At 34.4% G+C, this 23,430-nt stretch overlaps 1 long non-coding RNA gene across 3 annotated transcripts in view; it reads right to left on the bottom strand.

The window, feature by feature from the left end:
- The window catches only part of LOC120224407, a 51,826-nt gene that overhangs the window by 5,223 nt on the left and 23,173 nt on the right, over positions 1–23,430 (bottom strand). For 2 of the 3 annotated variants that reach the window (XR_005526558.1, XR_005526557.1), the window contains exons 3-5: positions 15,588–15,648; positions 13,729–13,855; positions 12,592–12,667 (exon numbers count right to left, since the gene is read on the bottom strand). This is a non-coding gene — a long non-coding RNA (uncharacterized LOC120224407). Of the gene's footprint in view, positions 1–12,591; positions 12,668–13,728; positions 13,856–15,587; positions 15,649–23,430 lie in introns of those variants that run through there. The other variant, XR_005526559.1, reaches the window with a different exon arrangement.

Genomic DNA, 23,430 nt, shown 5'->3' with positions numbered 1-23,430 from the left:
TTTTTTTTTTTTACCAGTAAACAGAAGTCCCTTTTTGCCTTTCTTCAGAGGTTATCATTTCCATTTTCTTTAAGTTATTCCTGTATTTGTCTCTGTATCTTGGAATAATGTACTTATATTTTTTTAAAGAAGGAACATAGACAGTACTCTTACCAATAGATTATTGACTCTTCACTGTGAAAAAGTGAGATTCGTTATCTTGATACCTTCTCACACTACATTGACAATTGGACATGAAATATACTGTCCTCTGAGAAACATTTTTTTCTTAAGAAAATAATCTTTTTGTCCCATTTGTTAAGTTTTCTGTTAACAAATCTTCTGTTAACTTATCCCTAATTTATCATCAAATGCTCTCAGATATATGTATCTGTGTGTGTGTGTGTACACGCATGCACGCACATGTGCCTGCATGTGGTGCTTGTGTGCGTGTGTGTGTGTGTGTGTCACCCTTACAAACAAGTCTGTCCCAAAAGCCTTCCAAACTTACAAGAGTACCTTGTTTTGTCACCAGCCCTGTGACACATCTATGGTCCAGAGGCTACCACTGCCATCATTTCAATAATTCCACTCACATATTTCTTTTGTTTGAAGTCCTTTTTACTGGATCCCACATCTCTTGCCTGATTCCCTAATGTGGTTGAACACTTTGTCTAGTAATTTTCTGAGAGTGGGTGCTTGGAGTTAAATTCTTGGAGACATTAAGTATATGAAATTATCTTTATTTTACCCTTACACTTAAGTGCTCTTTTGATGGCATGTGAAATTCATGATGGATAATAGTTTTTCTTGATGTGTGAGATGTTGCTGCTCTGTCTGCTGACTTCCAGGATCACTTGATATTTTGATATTTTATATGAACCCCCCCCCTCTTTCTCATTATACCCTTGGTCCTAAATATATTTAGGATGTTCTTTTCTACCCAGTTTCTTATATTTCTGTTTTCATTCATTCATTTCTTATATTTCTGATTTCAATCAGAAATCAAGAGTAGGATGCTTAAGTGACTGAGCTACCCAGTTTTTTACCAAAAACTCAGGTTCTTAAGTTCTGTAAAATTGTTTTGCATTATTTCTTAATTTCCTCCAGTTCATTTTCTTTGTTCTTTCTTTATAGAAATCTTATTAGGTAATGGAGCTCTTAGACTGATGCACCAATTTCCATCAATTTTCTTATCTTTTCATTCCTATTTTTCATATATTTCTCTTTTGCTTGCCTTTTAGGGAGATGTCTTCACTTGGATCTTCAAATTTTTTATAGAGTTTTTCTTTCTTTCTTTATTTCTGAGAGAGCAAGAGGGGAGGGGCAGAGAGAGAGGGAGACACAGAATCCAAAGCAGGTTCCAGTCTTTGAGCTGTCAGCACAGAGCCTGACACGGGGCTCGAACCCACGAACGATGAGATCATGACCTGAGCCAAAGTTGGATGCTTAACCGACTGAGCCACCCAGGTGCCCCTAGAGTTTTTTATTATCAGCGCCATGTTTGTGTTCTTTGAATAATCTTATTTCATAGAGGATCCTGTTTTATGTTCCTTGATGCTATTAGATTTCTTTTATTTCTGGACATATTAATATGTATTTTCGAAGCTTTTCTCGTTTGGTCATTGTTTCAAAGTGTCTTCCTGCTGCTTATTTGTTTTGCTTTGGTCTTTTTCATATTATAGAACTTTCTCAAATATTTTGAGCTCCTTGTCTGTATACACATGTTAGTGAAGCTGAAAGCTGATTGGAAGTTATAAATATGCAGAGGGCTGATGGCTGGCTTCACTCAAGTGTAGTCTGGCAGAGCTGATCCTGAGAAACTCCCATGTCAGTATAAGGAGAGAAATGTACAGGAATTCATAAGTGTGTGGTTTGGTGAATTTTTACAAAGATCACATAGCCAAGCAACCACTGTCTAGTACAAGTAGTAGAATATTTCTGACACCTGAGACACCCTACATCACTACTATGCTCTTTCATCATTCCTTGCTCCTCCACAATGATTTCTAATCCTAAAAAAACTTTCAGTTACAGTTTTAAATATATTTTGTAACATAATTTTTATCATTGAATGCATAAAAACTGAATTAGTAATGACACTAGTTATGTCATATAGCCTCTGTCACATGTCAGGGCATGAATGTTAATGAAAATAATGCAACTAAAATTTTATTTAAAAACTATAGTATCATATGCATTTTAAGTGATTTCGTATTAGGCATTAACGGCAATACTGATAATTCCATAACTTTTCTTCCTAGAAATAAGTTGATAGCAATTTGGAACACTTGTCTATGCTTTGTATTTTAGAAATGTTCTGAAAAATTCTCTTAACTAACAGAACATATTTTTTATTTGACACTACAATTTATCCCAACTTTAAGCAGTATATAAGGTTGCACTATCAGAATTGCATTCAATTTCATTTAATCTTTTAAGCTTCACCTTATTTATTATTCAAAATAAACCTTATAATTGGAGCACTTGGGTGGCTCAGTCAGTTAAGTCTGACTTCGGCTCAGGTCATGATCTCATGGTTCATGGTTTAAGCCCCGCATCAGGCTCTGTGCTGACAGCTCAGAGCCTGGAGCCGCTTCAGATTCTGTGTCTCCCCCTCTCTCTGCCCCTACCCCTCTCGCTCTGTCTCTGTATCTCAAAAATGAATAAACATTCAAAAAAAACTTAAAAAAGGGGTGCCTGGTTGGCTCAGTCAGTTAAGTGTCTGACTTCGGCTCAGGTCATGATCTCATGGTTCTTGGGTTCGAGCCCCACGTCGGGCTCTGTGCTGACAGCTAGCTCAGAGCCTGGAGGCTGCTTCAGATTCTGTGTCTCCCCCCCCCCCTGACCCTCCCCTGCTCATGCTGCCTCTCTCTCTCTCTCCCTTTCTCTCTCTTTCAGAGATAAATAAAACATTAAAAAATAAAAATAAAAAAATAAACCTTATAAAATAGTAAATTCCTTTGAAAATTTAAGCCTATTAAGTTTAACTCAAAATTTGAAAAAGTTAATGAGGTGGAGCAAAGAACTACAAATCATTGTGTACTTTATACAAGGTAGGCACAGTTCAACATACTTTTAATGCATTAAATTATTTAGTCAGGACCAAACACATCACTTATTTTCTAGTTAATAGATATTGTAGAATTATTTCATCAACATGGATTTTAATATTCAGAAAAAATGTTATCTTTTAGAAAATATTAACTTTCTAAAATGTACTATACACATATATATTACTGTAACTTCCAAGAGACTGATCTATTTTGAAAAGCAACTTTTTTTCTAAATATAACATAAGGAAATATTCCAATTAGGTTATATGTATCATATGTATATTGGATATTATTGGATATATATTGGATATGTATATCAAAAGACTATATTTAACCAACTATAATTTGTTCTAACACATGAATTTTAGTTATGGTGACACAATATGGAAATTTTATAATATGCTTGGTTTCTTAAAAATATTTTATCTTCCAAAGCACTGTAGCAGAAACAAAACAAAACAAAACCTCAAGCTCAGGTAGTGTCAAATAAAAATAAAAATATTTATTATTAAGCTATTCCATTTCACTGCTATGACAACAACAGTTGTGCAGTAAATTCATTTGGCGCACATTTATTTTGATCCTACTGTACCTCAGGCACACTAAATAATGAGACTCACTAAACAATAGCTCCTTTGATCAAGGAGCTTTCTTATGTTGATCATAGTCTCTTAAAGTTAAGTCTTGTTATTAAAGACTGCAATATTTATGTGAATTGTACAATAATAACAGCAGATAGGTTGGGGTTATTTTATTGTGGTCATTTCCTTATTCATGTAGACTCCTCTTTATGGAATTTACTTTAGGGAATGCATTCTACTATACATTTGCCTATTTGGCAGCAACTGGCAGATGGTATAATGTTCTCTTTCTTGGTAGAATACTGAAAGACAAATAAAACCTAAGGCTTAGACCTAAACATTAGGTCTCTTGAAAATGAGTTCTGATTATCTGATTATGATAACTCATTTCACATAAATTTGAAAATTATTTGAATATTTCCTATGGTACAGTAGAAGGAAAGATTGGTAGTGGTAGTAATTGTGACATTTGTATTTCAAAGAAAAAAATAACTATTTATTTCTCCCATTTAGCAAGCTATTCTGTATATGCTCTCATCTTCATGCTTCTTATCCTCTCTTTAGAATTGCAACCAAAAGTTCTGTGTTCTTCCTCCCCCTTATGGTTCATTATTACTTCAGTCTAATGTTCTGATTTCTTCTTCTCAGTTGATAATAGGACTTTGAGTTCTATCAACAAATTTCGTTAGTTTAGCTTAAAATAATTTGGTTAGTATAAAACACTGTAGAATTAACTTTAACTGGCCACTGAATGTACTATGTAAAAGTGCCCCTACCAGCTGATTTTATTTTATTTTGTTTTTATAAGAAAACTCTGATCAATTAAAAACAAATAGTCACAAACTCTAAACATCCCTGAAGGCTTGTGCATTTATTGGAGAAGGTTAAAGAGTTCCTGAAAAATACATTAGGGGTTAAATAGAACAGTGTAGAAAATGAAATAGCCCAGAGGAAACTAGGATGAGGAGGTCAGTTGATTTAACCTGGTGTGCAGACTCTAGAGCTCTGGAGAGAGGAAAAAACCCTCCAGTGAAACCTGTATACGTGTTCATAAAAATTGAACCTGCAATTCACATAATCTCATCCTATGACTTCCATTTTATTGTAATTTCCAAGAGATTAATTTCATTTGAACTGTAATTTTTTTCATTACATAATATTGTTTATATCATTTACTGCTATAGGATTTTGTATTTTCAAATGTAAGAAACAGGCCAGTTGTGAAATATTGCTATATAATGATAATATGAAAATTGTTGATTATAAATATTAAGATGTTTAAAACATAAATGGAGCAAAAAAGGGAAGCACAAGAGCCATAATCACTCCTAAGTAACAAATTAGTTGTTTTTCAATAGTTAGTGGTATAGTTGTTATTTTCAATATATGGATAATATCCCAAAGTAAATACTGTTAAGAATGGTTATTTTAAGATCTTAAAAAAGTTAAATGTTAAAATATTAGGTTCTTAGCCCAATTACATGAGTACATTTGAATCCTAATGGAGCCATAATATATTAATAATCAATGATTATATTAGAAATGGTATTAGTGAAACTGTCATACAAAAAAACAAGGTAAATATAACATTTTCAATTTATTGCCATTGCTGCGTGAGAGCATTTTAAAAATTTTTTAATGTTTTTATTTATTTCTGAGAGAGAGAGAGAGAGAGACTGCTTGAGCAGGGAAGGGTCAGAGAAAGAGATACAGAATCCAAAGCAGGCTTCAGGCTCTGAGCTGTCAGCACAGAGCCCAATGTGGGGCTCAAACCCACAAACCGTGAGATCATGACCTGAGCCAAAGTCGAATGCTTAACCAACTGAGCCACCCAGGCGCTCTGACAAAAGCATTTTAAAAAGAGGAGGATGGAGGCTTCTTAGGCAATTGTGAGGAATATCTGGCAAGTTTTCAGATACTTTAGATATTGATACCATATATTATTATGTTGGCTCAGTTTTTTTTTAAATTGAAGTATAATTGACATACAATACCTTATTACTTTCAGGTCTACATCAGATAGGTTAGTGTTGCTCCAGATATACTTTCTTTTCCTTCTCTTTGATATGGGTAGAGTTTTGATTATTATCAAAACCTAGCTCCAAAACAGAAATAAGGGAAGATTGTCCTCGATTTACAAATGCTAAAATTGCTCAGTGGGTTCAGATGTCATCTGCCATTGCCATTCCCATGAATGCATATATTAACTTTACTCTTATATTATTTACATTTGTTAACTGGAATTTTTGAAATAAAGAATTACTTCCCCATATCATTTATATTTGGTAACACTCAAATATAGTTCATGTAGGGAAAACAGACAAAAGAGGCATAGTAATTTTCTTGTGAACCCTAGACAAAACTTTAAGGACAGAAGGGAAAACATGAAATGTAATTAGGAAAGACTTAAGATGAATTGCTTAAAAAGACATTACAAAATTATATTTGATTCAGTGATTCTCTATTGTGATTTATTTTTACCTAAATATATTCAGAGTCTCCTATTTGATAACCCAAAATCTATTTCATGGTTCCAATTTTGTGTTTTCTTCCATATTTCATAATATGCTTCCTGTTTGCAATGGAAGACAGATTTGATAGTTAGATCTTCATTAACCTCATATACATGTATTTCAATGGATTTCAACTTTTTTGACCCTAAGACAGCTTTTCGTTGGTTGTCAATTTGTAGCAAATGCCTTCTTATCCTTCTAAATTTCTGTTTCTATTGTCGTTGTTATTAAATAAAAGAATTATCTAGAGACACAGTTTCTAAGAACCCACCTTTTCTACAACTCCTTTTGGTTACAATAGCTATGAAGTTAATTGTTGTCTTTTCGATTACTTTCAGAAATACTTTACAGATTTCAAAATCAAAAATCAGTTTTAAAAAAAATGTCTTGTACTCAAAATGGTTTTCCTGTTGAATAAACTATTTGGAATGGGTTAAAATTATTTGATGCAGATTAAGTAGATGCTTAATAGTGTAATCCACCGTAAATCCTTCATTATCTCTGTATCTGTTAATGTAGTTTTTATCACATGTGCACAAATCAGTTATTGGAATGTTCTTTACAGGAGGTGAATAAATGTCCCCCTAAAGGTATCCACATCCTAATCTCTGAAACAGTGAATGTGTTATGTTACATGGTAAAAGCGTGTTAAAATAGCAGATAGAATTAAGATTGTTAGTCAATTTAAAATGAGTTTATCCTGAATTATTGGGATGGGGTGAATATAATCATAAAGGTCCTTAAATGTGGAAAGGGAAGTAGAAGAGGAAGTTAAGGTGATGTAAGGTGAGAATAACTTGACCTTCTGTAATTGATTTTGAAGGTGGATGAAGGTTAATGATCCAAGGAATGAGTGACTTCTAGACATTGTAAAGGACAAGGAGATGGATTCACCCCTCCAGAAAGGAATGCAGCTGTGCTGACACTTTGGTTTTCGTCCACTTAGACCCATTTTGGATTTCTGACCTTCAGAAATATAAAATAATAATCTGTGTTGTTTTAAGCCACCAAGTCTGTGGCAATTTGTTAGGGTGACAATAGAAAACTAAAACATTGTTCCTTATTAATGGAGGGGGGACACTCTGCTGAAGATAACAAGAGGTTAGAAAGGTTTCAACGTGTTTAAACTAAAAATATCTTTTCCATGAAATCATTATGCTGAAGTGTTACAGAGTTTCATGTTTTTCATCTTCGTGTTTACACCATGAATACCAGTTGGTGTGAATTATAGTCCTTAGTTGCAAACAACAGAAATTGACTGCAAGATCTTTGGCAAAAGAATTTTTTTAAAGGATATCAGATAACTGATGAATAGACAAGGTATTTTGCCAGTCACAGAATATACAGACATTAATAATGGATCGCCATCCCATGAGCTATTTATAGCACTGTCACAGCTATGCTGTGAAGACCACCCATCACTCTTCCCCTAGTTTCTTGTTACCACCCTTGCCACTGTGAGAAGTTTTTCACCTGCTCATTTGTCTTTGAGACATTGCTCAGTATTCCAAGTCCTAAGTGTGAACTTGTGGGGGCCAAACCTAAAGCACGTGCATATACTCTAAATTGTAGAAATGTGGAAAATATAGCAGGTCACCCTGACTTCTTTAGTAGAAGGTTGGCCCCTGTCTTCCTCCAAGATTCACAGAAGAAGAGTTACTCAAATTGAAGAAGAGTTTGTTATACTGATTACAGAAGACCTCATAACATTCCATTATTTTTTTAAATTGTATAATTATTGACATTATTACTATTAGGATTATTCCATTGTAGTGGTGAGCAGTGAGCTCAGATGAATGTAATTTTCCCCTAACCATTTTTAAAAAGTAGTCATCAGAAATAAAGAAAAAATCTTCAAATGTCTGATTCTGCCTTATTTTCTGCAAACATCATGCTTAAAATTCAGCATATATGGCATGCACTTAAGTCAGAAAACGGCTATTTTAAACTTTAATAATAATTAATGGTAAATATTAGCTTCAAAATGTGTATGGATTGCTTCGATCAAATAATTTTTATTTAATTTATTTTTTAAATTTACATCCAAGTTAGTTAGCATATAGTGCAACAATGATTCCAAGAGTATACTCCTTAATGCCCCTTACCCATTTGGCCTATCCCCCTTCCAACAACCCTCCAGTAATCTTCTGTTTGTTCTCCATAGTTAAGAGTCTAATGTTTTGCCCCCTTCCTGTTTTTATATCATTTTTGCTTCCCTTCCCTTATGTTCATCTGTTTTGTATCTTCAAGTCCTCATATGAGTGAAGTCATATGATATTTGTCTTTCTCTGACTAATTTTGCTTAGCATAATTCCTTCTGCTTCCATCCACATAGTTGCAAAGTCAAGATTTCATTCTTTTTGATTGCTGAGTAATACTCCATTGTATATATATACCACATCTTCTTTATCCATTCATCCATCGATGGACATTTGGGCTCTTCTCATGCTTTGACTATTGTTGATATTGTTGCTATAAACATTGGGGTGCATGTGTCCCTTTGAAACAGCATACCTGTAATCCCTTGGATAAATACCTAGCAGTGCATTGCTGGGTCATAGGGTAATTCTATTCTTAATTTTTTGAGGAACCTCCATACTCTTTTTTTTTTTTTTAATTTATTTTTGAGAGAGAGATAGAGACAGCATGAGCAGGGGAGGATCAGAGAGAGAAGGAGGCACAGAATCTGAAACAGCCTCCAGGCTCTGAGCTGTCAGCACAGAGCCTGATGCGGGGCTCGAACCCACGAACCGTGAGACCATGACCTGAGCCAAAGTCTGACGCTCAGCTGACTGAGCCACCCAGGCGCCCCCTCCATACTCTTTTCCATAGTGGCTGCACCAGTTTGCATTTCCACCAGCTGTGCAAAAGAGGTCCTCTTTCTCTACATCCTCGCCAACATCTGTTGTTGCCTGAGATGTTAATGTTAGCCATTCTGACAGGTGTGAGGTGGTATCACAATATGGTTTTGATTTGTATTCCCCTGATGATGGGTCATGTTAAGCATCATTTCATGTATCTATTGACTATCTGGATGTCTTCTTTGGAGAAATATTAGTTTGTGTCTTTAGCCCATTTCTTCACTGGGTTATTTGTTTTTTAGGTGTTGAGTTTGAAAAGTTCTCTGTAGATTTTGGATACTAACCAATAATCTGATATGTCTTTTGCAAATATCTTCTCCCATTCCATCTGTTCCATTTTAGATTTGTTGATTGTTTCCTCACTGTGCAGAAGCTTTTTATTTTGATGAGGTCCCAATGGTTAATTTTGCTTTTGTTTCCCTTGCCTCCAGAGACGTGTTGAGTAAGAAGTTGCTATGGCCAAGGTAAAAGAAGTTCTTGCCTGCTTTCTCCTAGAGGATTTTGATGGCTTCCTGTCTTATATTTAGATCTTTCATCCATTTTGAATTATCTTTGTATATGGCGTAAGAAAGTGGCCCACGTTCATTTTTCTGCTTGTCACTGTCCAGTTTTCACAGCACCACTTGCTGAAGACACTGTCTTTATTCATTGAATATTCTTTCCTGCTTTGTCAAAGATTAGTTGGCCATATGTTTGTGGGTCCATTTCTTGGTTCTCTATTCTGTTCCATTGATCTAAGTGTCTGTTTTTGTGCCAGTACCATACTGTCTTGATGATTAGAGCTTTGTAAAACAGCTTGAAGTCCAGGTTTGTGATGCCTCCTGCTCTGGGTTTTTTTTTTTTTTTTCAAGATTGCTTTGGCTATTAGGGGTCTTTTCTGGCTCCATACAAATTTTAGGATTGTTTGTTTTAGCTCTGTGAAGAATGCTGGTGTTATTTTGACAGAGATTGTGTTGAATATGTAGATTGCTTTGGGTATTATTGATATTTTAACAATATTTGTTCTTCCTACCAGGAGTATGAAATTTTTTTTTCATTTTTTTTCTGTTTTCTTCAACTTCTTTCATAAGCATTCTATACTTTTCAGTGTATAGATCTTTCACCCCTTTGGTTAGGATTATTCCTAGGTATTTTATGGTTTTGGTGCAATTGTAAGTGGGATCGATTCCTTGATTTCTTTTTCTGTTGCTTTATTATTGGTGTATAAGAATACAACCAATTTCTGTGCATTGACTTTATATCCTGCCACTTTGCTGAATTCATGAATCAGTTCTAGCAGATTTTTGGTGAAATCTTTTGGGTTTTCCATATAGAGTAGCATATCATTTGCTAAGAGTGAAAGTTTGACCTCCTCCTGGCCAGTTTGGATACCTTTTATTTCTTTGTGTTGTCTGAATGCTAAGGCTAAGACTTCCAATACTATGTTGAGTAATAGTGGAGAGAGTGGACACCCCTGTTTTGTTCCTGACCTTAGGGGAAATCTCTCAGCGTTTACCCATTGATGATGATATTAGTGTTGGGTCTTTCGTACATGTCTTTTATGATCTTGAGGTATGATCCTTCTATCCCTACTTCAGGATTTTTATCAAAAAGTGGTGCTGTAATTTGTCAAATGCTTTCTCTGCATCTATTGAGAATACCATGTGATTCTTATCCTTTCTTTAATTGATGTGATGATCACATTGATTGTTTTGTGGATATTGAACTAGTCCTGCATCTCAAGTATAAATTCTGGGATGAATAATGATGAATAATGGTGAATAATAATGTTTTTTAATGTATTGTTGGATCTGGTTGCCTAATATCTTGTTGAGGATTCTTGCATCCATGTTCATCAGGGAAATTGGTATTGAGTTCTCCTTTTTAGTGGAGTCTTTGGTTTTGGAATCAAGGTAATGCTGGCTTCATAGAAAGAATTGAGAAGTTTTCCTTCCATTTATATTTTTTGATACAGCTTCAAGAGAATAGGTGTTAACTATTCCTTAAATGTTTGGTCGAATTCCCCTGGAAAGTCATCTGCAACTGAACTCTTGATTTTGGGGAGATTTTTTATTACTAATTCTGTTTCTTTACTGGTTATGGGTCTGTTCAAATTTTCTATTTCTTCCTGTTTCAGTTTTGGTAATTTATACCTTTTTAGGAATTTGTCCATTTCCTCCTGACTGCCCATTTTATTGGTGTATATTTGCTCATAATATTCTCTTATTGCTTTTATTTTATTTTATTATTTTCTCTTACTAGAGAAAAAGGTAAAAAAAGGAAAATAAAAATGGAAAATGTTTGAAAATTTGAGAAAATGAATACAAAGAAATAGAATAAACTGAAATGATGGAAGTACAATAGAATTTGAAAAAAATTACAAAAAAAGTGAAAAAATTAGTAGAAAAAATAAAAATATTTTAATAAAATTTTTGAAAGTACTTTTTCTCTTTCTGTATTCAAGTAAAAAAATAAATGAAAAAGAAAGAAAACAAAAGAAAATTGAATAGATGGGCCAATGAACAGTCTGAAATATGATTGATATCACATCATTTTCCCCAGAAGTCAAGCTATGAAACACTTTATAGTCCATACAGTAAGCCAGTGGAGAGATCTGTGGTGTTCCTGAAGAGCAAGGTTTGCCCAGTTAGGTGGAGCTTAGTATACCGGTTCCATTCTCCACTAGATGGTACTGCTTAGCTTACTGGGATAGATTGGTGTGGTGCCTGAAGGTGTGTATGTGCATGCACAGGCAGGGTCAACATGGTGTACCCAGCTACCCAGTCTCTAGTATTGGAAATCTGTGCTCTTCCCTACCAACAATTGCTCACCATCCTTTGTCTCTGGCTTCCATCCACTCTCCACTTTTACACTGTTCATGACCAAGCCATCAGGTTGCCCGGCAGTACCTCCTTCATGAGTTTTATCTCAGATGTGGCTGTTTCCCAACCCCTTACTTCAGAGAGACTGAGGCTTTGACCTGTTCTGATCCTCTGGAGAGGGTCTCACTGAGCAATGGCCTGGTGCCGGCTGCACCTAGGAATGTTTGCAGGACTTTGGTGCTGCCAATGCCCAGAGGCTGTAGCTGGGTGCCAGCTTGCTCCAGAAAATGTTCAGATGATTGTGTGGCAGCAGTATTTCAGGGATTATGGAAAATCACAACACACATCTGGCACCAGATTTCACCCGTAATGACCTTGTTTCAGCACCAACAAATGTAGTTGTTCTCTGGGGTCTGCTGGGACCAGGTGGCCACACAGCTTCTACCAAATGTCCTTACAGCAGTGGAACTGCTCCTCCCAGACTCCACCCTGCTCCTTGCAATTTGCCCTTCCTACCAGAGCATGGCCAGGTATTGAACTTATGAGTTTCAGATTCTACGCTCTCTCTGTTTATAGTCTTAATGGAATTTAAACCCTCTCCTTTCTGCTTTCTCCATTTTTAGTTCAGTTCCTGCAGCTGTTTCCACTTTTCCACTTTCTCTCCAGCTTCTTTTATGTGGGGTGCTTCTCCCGTATCCCCCCCCTCCCATCTCCATCCCCTCTCCACAAACAAAAACAGCTCCATGCCTTCCATGGCTTCTCTCCCTCCCACTTCACCTCTCTGCACTGTGTACCTTTAGTTCAGGTTGTGTAGATTGTTGTATTAATCCTCCAATCAGTTTTCTAGGTGTGCAGGATGGCTTAGTGTTGATCTGGCTGTAGTTCATGTACACGAAACAGAAAAAAAAATTATGTGCTGTTCTTCCCTCTTGGTTCCTCCAAATAAATTTTTAAAAATGAAAATAATTTTAATCTTATATGGTAGGTATATACACCTTTTAGTGACTGCATTGTTACACAAATTATTATTGGTCAAGACACTAGAACTCCTTGATTTCAATAACTAATTGAAACTTTAGCAACAGCAAGTCCTGACAATGGTGAAGAAAAGCTTAATCTTGCCACCGGTAGGGAACATTTTCTGTTAAAGTTCACTTTACTACCAAAACTGTATTTTCTCTCTCTGCATTCATTTCCAAGAACTTTGTCCAGAAGCAAAGAGTCACTTTCCACACAGGGTTTGAAGTCAAGGGTATATGTAGCTACCATGCAGCCTTACTCATGTCCTCATGTATTCTGGTTCCTTACTGACCCTAAGCATTCACCAACTCCATTAGTCACTGGTGCCAGTCCAGTGTTGGTGGCTCTCCTTTCTCTCCAGCTCTCAGTAACTGCTCTTTCTTCTCCTCGGTAGATATTTCCCCTCTATCGCTCCCTCACTCCATTACTGAACTGCCATTGGACTCCATTGCTGCTAAGATAAAAATGGCAGGAAGTCTATCTGCAGTGGCAGTGAAGGAATTAAACTTAGCCAAGGGAGCATTTATCCAGGGGTATTTTTCTAAGTTTGTTTCATTGGAAATTGTTTTTTCTCAGAAACATATTTTTTTTTTTAATGTTTTATTTATTTCTAGGAGAGAGAGAGAGAGACAGCGTGAGCAGGGGAGGGTCAGAGAGAGAGGGAGTCACAGACTGAAACAAGCTCCAGGCTCCGAGCTGGCAGTCAGCACAGAGCCCGATGCGGGGCTCGAACCCACGAACCGCGAGACCATGACCAAAGCGAAAGTCGGACGCTTAACCGACTAAGCCACCCAGGCGCCCCAGAAACATATTTTTTCAAAAAAATTTTTTTTTTACTAACTGCAGACTCTAATGCCCACTGTATTAACTTCTCCTAACAGTGTTATGTTATTATATATAATTGTATATGTACTCACATATTTTCATTCTCTCATTTCTATTTGCTTAAGTTGATTTATATATCCTTTTGGTTAGGCTTCATGCTTCCTATTCTTTTCAGTGATTCACAAAGATTCTGTTTATTATTTTTGGTCAGCATGGGATCTATATGTAAATTATATAAATTATATAAATCTATATATAAATTAGAAAAGACTGATAAATATTAAAAAAAAACCTACCTGAAATATATCATCCAGAGATTTTTAAAAATAGTTACTATTAACATATCATCCCAATTAGGATGATTTGTCATGTTGTGACAGTTTTCCTTTATTGATCTTTCACGACATAGGACTTCTCTTTTAGAAATACCTTTCTCTAATTTGGTTTCATTTTTGCCATGTCCATTTATACTTAACCTGTGGAAGATCATAGCTTATCCTAGCCAACATTAAACATGCTCAGAATACTAATGTTAGTTACAGTTGGACAAAATCAAAGCCTCTTTATAACACAAAGCCTCTTTATAATAATTCTTTTAAGTTTATTTATTTTTTTGGGGGGAGAGAGAGAGGGAGAGGGAGAGAGAGAGTTTGCATGGACAAGCAGGGGGACAGGCAGAGAAAGAGGAGAGAGATAGTCCCAAGCAGGCTCCATGCTGTCAGCACAGAGCCCACTGCAGGGCCCAATCCCAGTAACCATCAGATCATGATCTGAGCTGAAATTAAGAATCAGACATTTAACTGACTCAACCACTGAGGTGGCCTTGTAATAAACTTTTGACTATCTCATATAATTTATTGAATACTGTACTGAAATGAAAAAGAGAAGGATTGTATAGGTACAGGATGGTTGTAAGTTTATCGGTTCCTTACCCTCATGATTGTGTGTGGCTGACAGGGAGTTGTGGCTCAATACCATTGCCTAGCATCATGGTAGAGTATGATACTTCATATGACTGCCCAAGAAAAGATTAAAATTCAAAGTACAGTTTCTTCTGAATGCATATTGTTTTTGTGCCATTGTAAATTTGAAAAATTGTAAGCAAACCATTATAAGTTGAGACTGTCTATATTTTATAGAGGGAAAAATCAATTTTTCCACTTTGTAGTTTGGAATGATTTTTTGAAATTTCCATTTTGCCTTGGAATAATAAGTTATAATTTCTGATATCTCCCATTATATCCTATCACAAAGAAATATGCATTCTACAATGTCGTTTCTTATATCTTTGCAAATTTGCTTTCTTAAACACATATAATACTTAAATTGTAGCCCATGTAAAAATTACTGAAACTAAAATACATTAACATAAAGCACTTTTAGTTAATTCAGTCTTTCGGAGCTCTTATAACAAGTGCTCTATAAAACTGCATCACATTTAAATGCTGATTCCATCATATACGCTTCACACTCTTTGTTTCCCATGAAGATTGATTGGTTTTTGCTGAAGTACAAAATGAAATTCAAATTTTTAATTTAAACAAAAGTACCTTCTCTTATATTGCATCTACTTGAAGTAAGAGCTTCCACCCTCATCTATAAAATCTTCCCCCCAAATTAGATTGTATCTTATTGAGGGGCATCAGGTCATCAAATTGAGGACCTTAGAAATGAAAACTAATATTACCAATGCAAGCAAGGCCTATGGGGAGCACCAGAAAATCAGATTTCCTCAATCAAAACAATTACAAACACTAAACTTTGGCTTAGTAACATAGGATTTAGTAAAGCAAAATTCTTAGAATGAGTTCACTTGAATGTATTTCCAATGAGGTCAATCAATTAACAAATTAATCAGCCAGTCTTCAAAGACTTTTGAGAGACTGTTACTGCCCATATGTACTCAGAATATTAATTTTATATTATGCAAACAATAACAACAAGATCATACCTCCTTGGGGAGAGTGATCTTGTTTATATCTTGTTTTGGTGGTTTGGAGATCTGTACACATCTGGAAGGGAAGGAAGAGTGAAGAATTTATCAAAAAGCTATGGATATGGATCAACACTCATGAACAGGAACCTGAGTGTTTGTGCTGATATGACTAGAGATGGGGAAAGTTGCATATGACTCTGAGAATCTTTAAAGCTGATCTCATTGAGGGGTGTGTGTGTGTGTGTGTGTGTGTGTGTGTGTGTTCTTTCTTTTTACTTTTGCTAAGGCAGGTCTAGGACTTCTGGAAAAGTTTTTTTTTCCTTGTATATATCTGTATTTTTATTCAAAAGTTATTGACAGCTTTTACGATACACCATTTCTTTTTTTTTTTTTTTTGTTTTTTTTTTTTTTTTGGAGAGAGAGAGAGAGACACAGCATGAGCAGGGGAGGGTCAGAGAGAGAGGGAGTCACAGACTGAAACAGGCTCCAGGCTCCGAGCTGGCTGTCAGCACAGAGTCCGACGCGGGGCTCGAACCCACGAACCGCGAGATCATGACCTAAGCGAAAGTCGGACGCTTAACCGACTAAGCCACCCAGGCGCCCCATATTATACACCATTTCTTAAGCCCCCAAATTTTAAAGACTCAATAGATTATTTTATCAATTCTTAATTTCTTTGTTTCTTCTGATATAGTTAATTCTTTGGAATGAATGCTAAGAGGCATGGCACCAAGACATTAATCATTCGACTCATATGACAGTCTCAGATTAAATAAGTTATTTATATGGATTCATAGAATTTGATTTGCATATTCTTCCACACTATCATATTAGAAATTATATGTCTAAATTATGACATACTTATGGAATTGATAATATTAAGAACTTGGAAAATATGATACCTTGAATCTAAGATGGACTCCTTGAGACTTTATACTCTGAGTCCTGTGTTAGAAATACCAGGTTGTGATCTTGGTAATATCTGAAATTAGTCCACTGACTTGTATAGAAACGTATTTTTACTTCTGTGATCTAATATGAGGGGAAAATTCTAGTCATGTAGACATATTCTCCTTAATGATTAAAAAATATATGTATATCACCTGTATTTTAAAAATTAGAAAATTAACCTATATCTACTTATTTATTTTAATACAAATGGTCATTTATTCAGTTATCTTTTTTATTACTAAAACTGCTTTCAATAAAATATAATAGCATGAGTCAATTTTGAAAGAAGTTTAATTATATTTAATCTGCAGGATTTACCATTCTTAGAATCCCATTATATGATATAATTTAAGTTTATTAGATAGTCATGTAAATAGATATTATAGATTTTGTCAATGATAAGTAATAGTCTTTATAAGTGGAAATAATGGATTTCATATCAGTATCAAAAGATATGCTTATAAATATGTTTATTCATTCTATAGACATCAAATGCTGTGGTTTCATTTCAAATTCAATTAACTCTCTCCTTAGTTAGGTAATACTAAAAGAGTTTTTGGTTAGATAATACCAAAAGATTATTATGAATATTAGAAACACACACACAATATTTGGCTTGTGCTTATCATTGACAGTCCCTTGCATAAAAACTTAACACATTATTTTATTTAACAACAATTCAGCAAAAAACAAAGATAACATTAATTTATTTTTTTCCAAAAAGAAAATTGTGGTTAGGTTAGTTTTACAATTTGTATAAATTTACCCAGCAAGAAATCATAGATATCAAGTTCTGAATCCATGTTTTGTTAATACATTAATTACACAAACATATTTTTATTACCTTGGGTCCCCATTTTACCATCCATATATGCTCCCTTTTCTTTTTTATTTCTTACACTTTAGCAGAAGTTAATACCCTGAGAAAGCAATTTTAGCACCAGAATAAGGACAAAAAATAGCTTGTAATGGTCTCAGGAAGAGATGAAAAATTTCATAGAGATGACATTTTGCACACATGTAAATGTCAAGATACTGTAGACATGATGGGTCTTCATTGTGTTTTTGCCTGGACTGAAAGAGTAAGCAAAGAGAAAGAGCAAGATGAATGAAACAGATAATTATTTAATAAAGAACATACAAGGTAAAATGATAGAAGAAGTGATTTTTTTTTAAATGCAGAAGAATTCGGCTAGAAAAGGCTAGAAAAGGCTCAGAAAATTATGAGGTGGATAGAGGGTATCTGAAAAATAATGAGGCAGAGAAAAGGGAAATTGAGTAAGCATGAATCAGATTTTGCTTTGAGCCCATAGGTACACAACAAAACAAGTTTCGTGCTATCAAAAATGGCTCAAAGTGGGCTTTTAAGGACAATGCTAAAAGGTTTGAATTAAGCACTAGTGTGCAAACTGTGCAGCCAAAGGAGAAAAAAAACAAGAATGAATGACAAACAGAACTGGTTCATTTTATGTCACTTGAAGTTTATATTGAATATTTTGTCTTTCGAGAGATAATTTTTTTAATCTACCTGCCATACCTTCTTGAATGACATGCGTACAGAATTGTCAAAATGCTGACTTTTGTTTTTTAATTAGATTTTGATGATTACATGATTGAAAACCTGCTTTTTTGTTTGCAGTAGGGTGCATTGTTAAATATTGTGCACAATCTTGTCATTTACCTAGACTCACCAACTGTGTGCTTCCATAGATAGAAAGGATTTTTTAAGTTGTAGTAAATTTAAAGTTAACAGAGCTCTAAGTTCTCTTCAAACAAACCATATTTTGTGAGACATTACTAGTTCTCAAACAAAATTTTAAATTAACATAGAAAATCTCTATATGATATTATGTTTTAAAGGGAAAAGAAAACAAAAAATACTTTTCTAAAATATGTTAAGATTTTCTCCAATTTTATTGTGGTTAAAGAACTAACTAGTCATCTATGTAATCACATAGATGAAAAGGATCTATTCTAACTGTAGAAAATTTAAAATTAATACAGCTTTAGGGGCTCCTGGGTGGCTCAGTTGGTTAGGCGTCCGACTTCGGCTCAGGTCATGATCTCACGGTTCGTGGGTTCAAGCCCCGCATTGGCATCTGTGCTGACAGCTCAGAGCCTGTTTCGGATCCTGTGTCTCCCTCTCTCTCTGCCCCTCCCGTGCTCATGCTCTGTTTCTCTCTGTCTCAAAAATAAATAAATATTTAAAAATAAATAAATAAAATTAATACAGCTTTAAGTAGTCTTAAATGTTTATATGTTAATATGTTTAAGTAGTCTTCAAACTCTTTTAAAGGCTATTTTAAATGATACAAATTACCTGTACAAATAACATTTAAAAAAGAGAGAGCCTTCTTTTCTGAAATTCAATAATAGTTTTTATACACCTTTCTCTTTAAAGAAATGAACTATTAAAATGTGTTTTTAATTATAATAACATGTAGGTAGATATTTAACTAAGATAATAATATTGAGAAAATATCCATTTCCTGAGTAGAGAAAGTTTTTGGCCAAAGATATGAATTAGAGGTTTCAGGAATTTTGAAGAGGCAATTAGTTGAATGATTAAAAGCTGTCATTCACAAAAACATTTTTGGAAGTTTACCAAACTGTTCATCTTATTTAGTTTCACAGATGTAGAAATACTTTTAAAAATTATGAAAAAAGTGGGGTGCCTGGGTGGCTCAGTCGGTTAAGCGTCCGACTTGAGCTCACGGTTTGTGGGTTCGAGCCCCGCATCGGGCTCTGTGCTGACAGCTCAGAGCCTGGAGCCTGCTTCGGATGCTGTATCTCCCTCTCTCTCTGACCCTCCCCTGCTCATGCTGCCTCTCTCTCTCAGAAATAAATAAATCATAAAAAAAATTTTAAAAAAAAATTATGAAAAAAGTAGGATGAATTTCGAAATACACTGCTTTGCATATAGACAGGGTTTTAAAGTCTGATGTATTTTCATTCAGTTTGGAATTCAGTCTTTTACATATTTTTATTTTGTTTTACTGATATGTTTCTTACACACCAAAGAATATACTTAATGCATAAAATGGAATATAAAGAATAATGCAATAAACATCTGTGTACTCACACAGGCCAGTGTGAGAGTGTTACTAATATTGTTCACAATCTTAGCACAGATATTTTGAGTAGTATATGTTATAGATCTTATAGATCACCTCATTGTATATGTATATAAAGTGTGTGTAATTTGAATTTAATATAAATCAGATCTTAATATAAATTTCACTAATTTTTTACAACTTAAAATTATATTTTTAAAATTTGTGCAGCTACAGTTGAGTCATAATCGTTCATGGTTAAAATTTCATTGGATGAACATGTCAACATCATTCAGATGAAGATTAGAAATACAGTACATGTGAAATTTGGCTGTTAAGATCTAAATTTTCCTGCTGTCTAAAATAAGTGTCATTGGTTTTCATTAAAAAATAATGTTATAAATTACTTTTTTTAGAAATGTGAAGTTTTTTTTTTACTTTATTAAAGAAATGCAAGATCATACTGATGTATCTTGAAATTTTAATATTGTTTAAATTTCAATTTTGAAGAAGAAAAAAGTTAAAAATTAAGAATATGTGTGAATTCATACATCTTGGAAATGTTTACTTACTATAAGGATAGAAGAAAAAAATATAATGATGGTAAGTGTCAATGAAATTATACAGTAAAACAAGTACCGTGTGCCTCAAATTGTACTACCTTGATGTTTTTTATAGGGTTAGCTTCCAGAGTAGAAAATGGGAGGGAGAAGTAAACATATCTAGAAGTGTTTCTTGACATTGTTTATTTAAATTATTAATACCAGCTATGCATCTTACTAAAGGATATAGTAAATATAAGGTTAAATATCAGATTAAAACCCATTTTAAAAAGAATTTAAAATTAAATTTCACATAGTGAACTAATAGAAAATGTTTACACATAGTGAACTAATAGAAGATTATTAGGGGATAAATTATTAGAGCTCAGGGTTTTCAGCTTACCCACCACAGACAGAAGATGGGAAAATAATTAATATTCAGATTACACATATATACTGAGTGCCTACAATAGTTGCTCGGCAATGTGCAATATGTAAGCTGATATTATGAGTCAAAGAAGAATAAAAATTTTTAACAGTATTATAGAACTGAATGTAGGATACCTAATCCCAAACTCATTATTGTTTCCTTTGTGTGCTACTATAGATATTATTTCACTATTTTATCAATATTATTATGATTATGTTTTAAGATTATTGGAGATGTATAACTGAAACATGGGTTCCTCAGTCATGGATTGAAATGATATATTGGGATGTTTTCATATGGATTGCTATAAATCTGTGCTTTTGTCTATGGCTCTTGGATATTAAAAATTACGGTGTGTGAGCCCTTTAGAATCAAACTTTGCATGAAGGTATGTGGGTGATTCAAAGGAGATGACCTTTAGATTTTTGTCATATTCTCTAAAATATTGGTGATTTAAGAAACCTTTAATCTTTATGGTAATAAATATTAGTCATTCCTTTGAACCTTTTCCACTTAAGAGTAGAAGCTTTGGGGGGCACCATGGTAGCTCACTTGGTTAAGTGTCTGACTTTGGCTCAGGTCATTATCTCACAATTTGTGAGTTCAAACCCCGCGTCAGGATATGTGTTGACAGCTCAGAGCCTGGAGCCTGCTTTGGATTCTGTGTCTCCCTCTCTATCTGCCCCTCCCCTGCTCACACTCTGTCTCTCTATCTCTCTCTCTCTAAAAAATAAACATTAAAAAAAAAAAGTAGAAGCTTTTGAGTACTATATTAGCATTTTATATATAACATGTACTTAAATATTTATGAGACATATAAGAAATATTTCTCCCATTGCTTTTTTTCTGAATTATAGGAGGATACGGCAATCAGATAGAATTTCAGCCCAATTTTATGGCAATTCAATTGAGTTCATCTAGCGCCAATTGTCTACTCGGCACCAGATGTTCTGACAAGAGCCAGGGATTCATAGTATAAAACATTATTCTGATCTCTACCTATTTGACTATTACATAGTCAAAAAAGAAGAAACAGATATGTGTTTAATAACATGTAAACACACGTAAAGAAGAAACATACTTTCTGTCTCATGTAATGAATAAATAAATCCTGATTGACTAGATGGGTTTAATGTATGCATTTACCCTATTTTTAAAGATTGCTACTTTGCGGTACACACTGAAATGTGCCATGTGATGAATGTTAACAAACATACAAGTTTTCCTTGCTCTTTTTCTGATGGGATCCATAATACAGTGGAAAGAAATCCAAATATGAATCAATAGGAAAGCAATTATATGAACGAGAAAGGCAAGGAGAAGTAATATTCTTCTCCTGTAGTTGTTCAAGAACAGCAATTCAAGTTTTTTGAAAAGACAACACTGAATGTTAAGGGAGGATTTCCAATTCTGGAAGTTACAAGGAAAATTGTTACTGAATTTATGACTAAGAATTCTCATGAGGACCTAAAACCAAATATCCAATATCAGGAGGGACACTGCATTTCTTTGCTAAACATATACAGATTGTGTGAAAGTGACTTGAAACTTTTAATAAAGATTTCAGGCCTTTGCAGATTTTGCAGGAAGGAAAGGCACCAATGTCCCTGAAATGATTTTTCAGTGTCATAAAGAGTAAACTGAATATATGGTAGTTATTCATAAATATAAAATAACTGATGAACTGAAAAACTCATGGAAACTCTTGTTATAAATAATCGTAGTTCAGAGACATGTATAATATTGGTAACTGACCTTCATACACCATGAAACACAAAATTATATCCAGATCAGAGTGAAGGTGAATATATAATTGAGTGGTCAAAATAATATCATATATGCTTCTTAGGGCTAGGTCCTGCTAGAAAGTAAATTTTCTTTCCATTCTTCTTTACCTTTAAGGAACAAAGATAATATTTTTCAGGGAGGTAAGTTGGTAGATGCATAGAAGACTATTCACTGACATTTGTCATGCCATATATTTACATACCCTGTATGCAGGAGCCTACTGAGAGAGACAGAGGACCAATAGAGTAATATGTCATCATAGAGCATGGTTTAGTACCTTCCACAAGGTAACACTCATTAGCAGGAGGATAAATGTGTAAATGAAGCCAATCTAATAAATTACAATATATGTATTCAGTTGGCCTTACAACAATCATTATAGAGATTTAAAGACCTTTCTAAATTTAAGTTGGTGCTAGAGAATCTTTGGGAAGTTTGACTTTAAGATGTCTAATTTACTTATTGACAATTTGATATTGTCAAGTCGATTTAATGGCTCTCAAAGTGGAGTGAACACCAAGGCCAGAGGAAGTTCGGGGCTCCCGGAACAGACAAATATTTCGGTGTTTTGTGAGATGTAGGTCTGGCTACTGTTTAGTAAAATCACTTTTGTAACACCAAAAATAGTAACCATTTCTTAGGTCTTATCCTATAGGACATATAAGCAATTTTTGACAATTTTCTGGCCTCCCTTCTTCTTGAGTCAGTCTTCATTTGGCTGTAATCCAGAACTCTTTCATAGTTCTACTACTTCACCAGACAAACCTTCTCAGCCTGATTTGCTGATTTCTTTCATTTACTGCCTAATTCTAGATATCCCTAGATATGAGACTTTTTACATCTTTTTTATTAGAAACTATACATCCAGCTAATGCTTTTATATATCAGATATATGCTGGTATTCTCTAAGTTTTATTACTTAATGCTTATCTTTTCCTTGAACTCCAGGCTACTGGACATTTCTTCTTTGCCTTCTAATGATTGATTCTTGGCATTCTACCTGTGTTATGTATCTTCAAATAACTGCCTCGGTTCCATGATTCATATTTTCCCACTTTGCTTTCTACCATGCTGAGGTTAAACCATATGAACTG

This window comes from Hyaena hyaena, unplaced genomic scaffold (assembly GCF_003009895.1).
Source record: "Hyaena hyaena isolate Hyena2069 unplaced genomic scaffold, ASM300989v1 scaffold_1173, whole genome shotgun sequence".
Lineage (NCBI taxonomy): Eukaryota > Metazoa > Chordata > Mammalia > Carnivora > Hyaenidae > Hyaena > Hyaena hyaena.
Note: the sequence above shows the minus strand (reverse complement) of the source record. Positions and strands in the feature narration are given on the sequence as shown.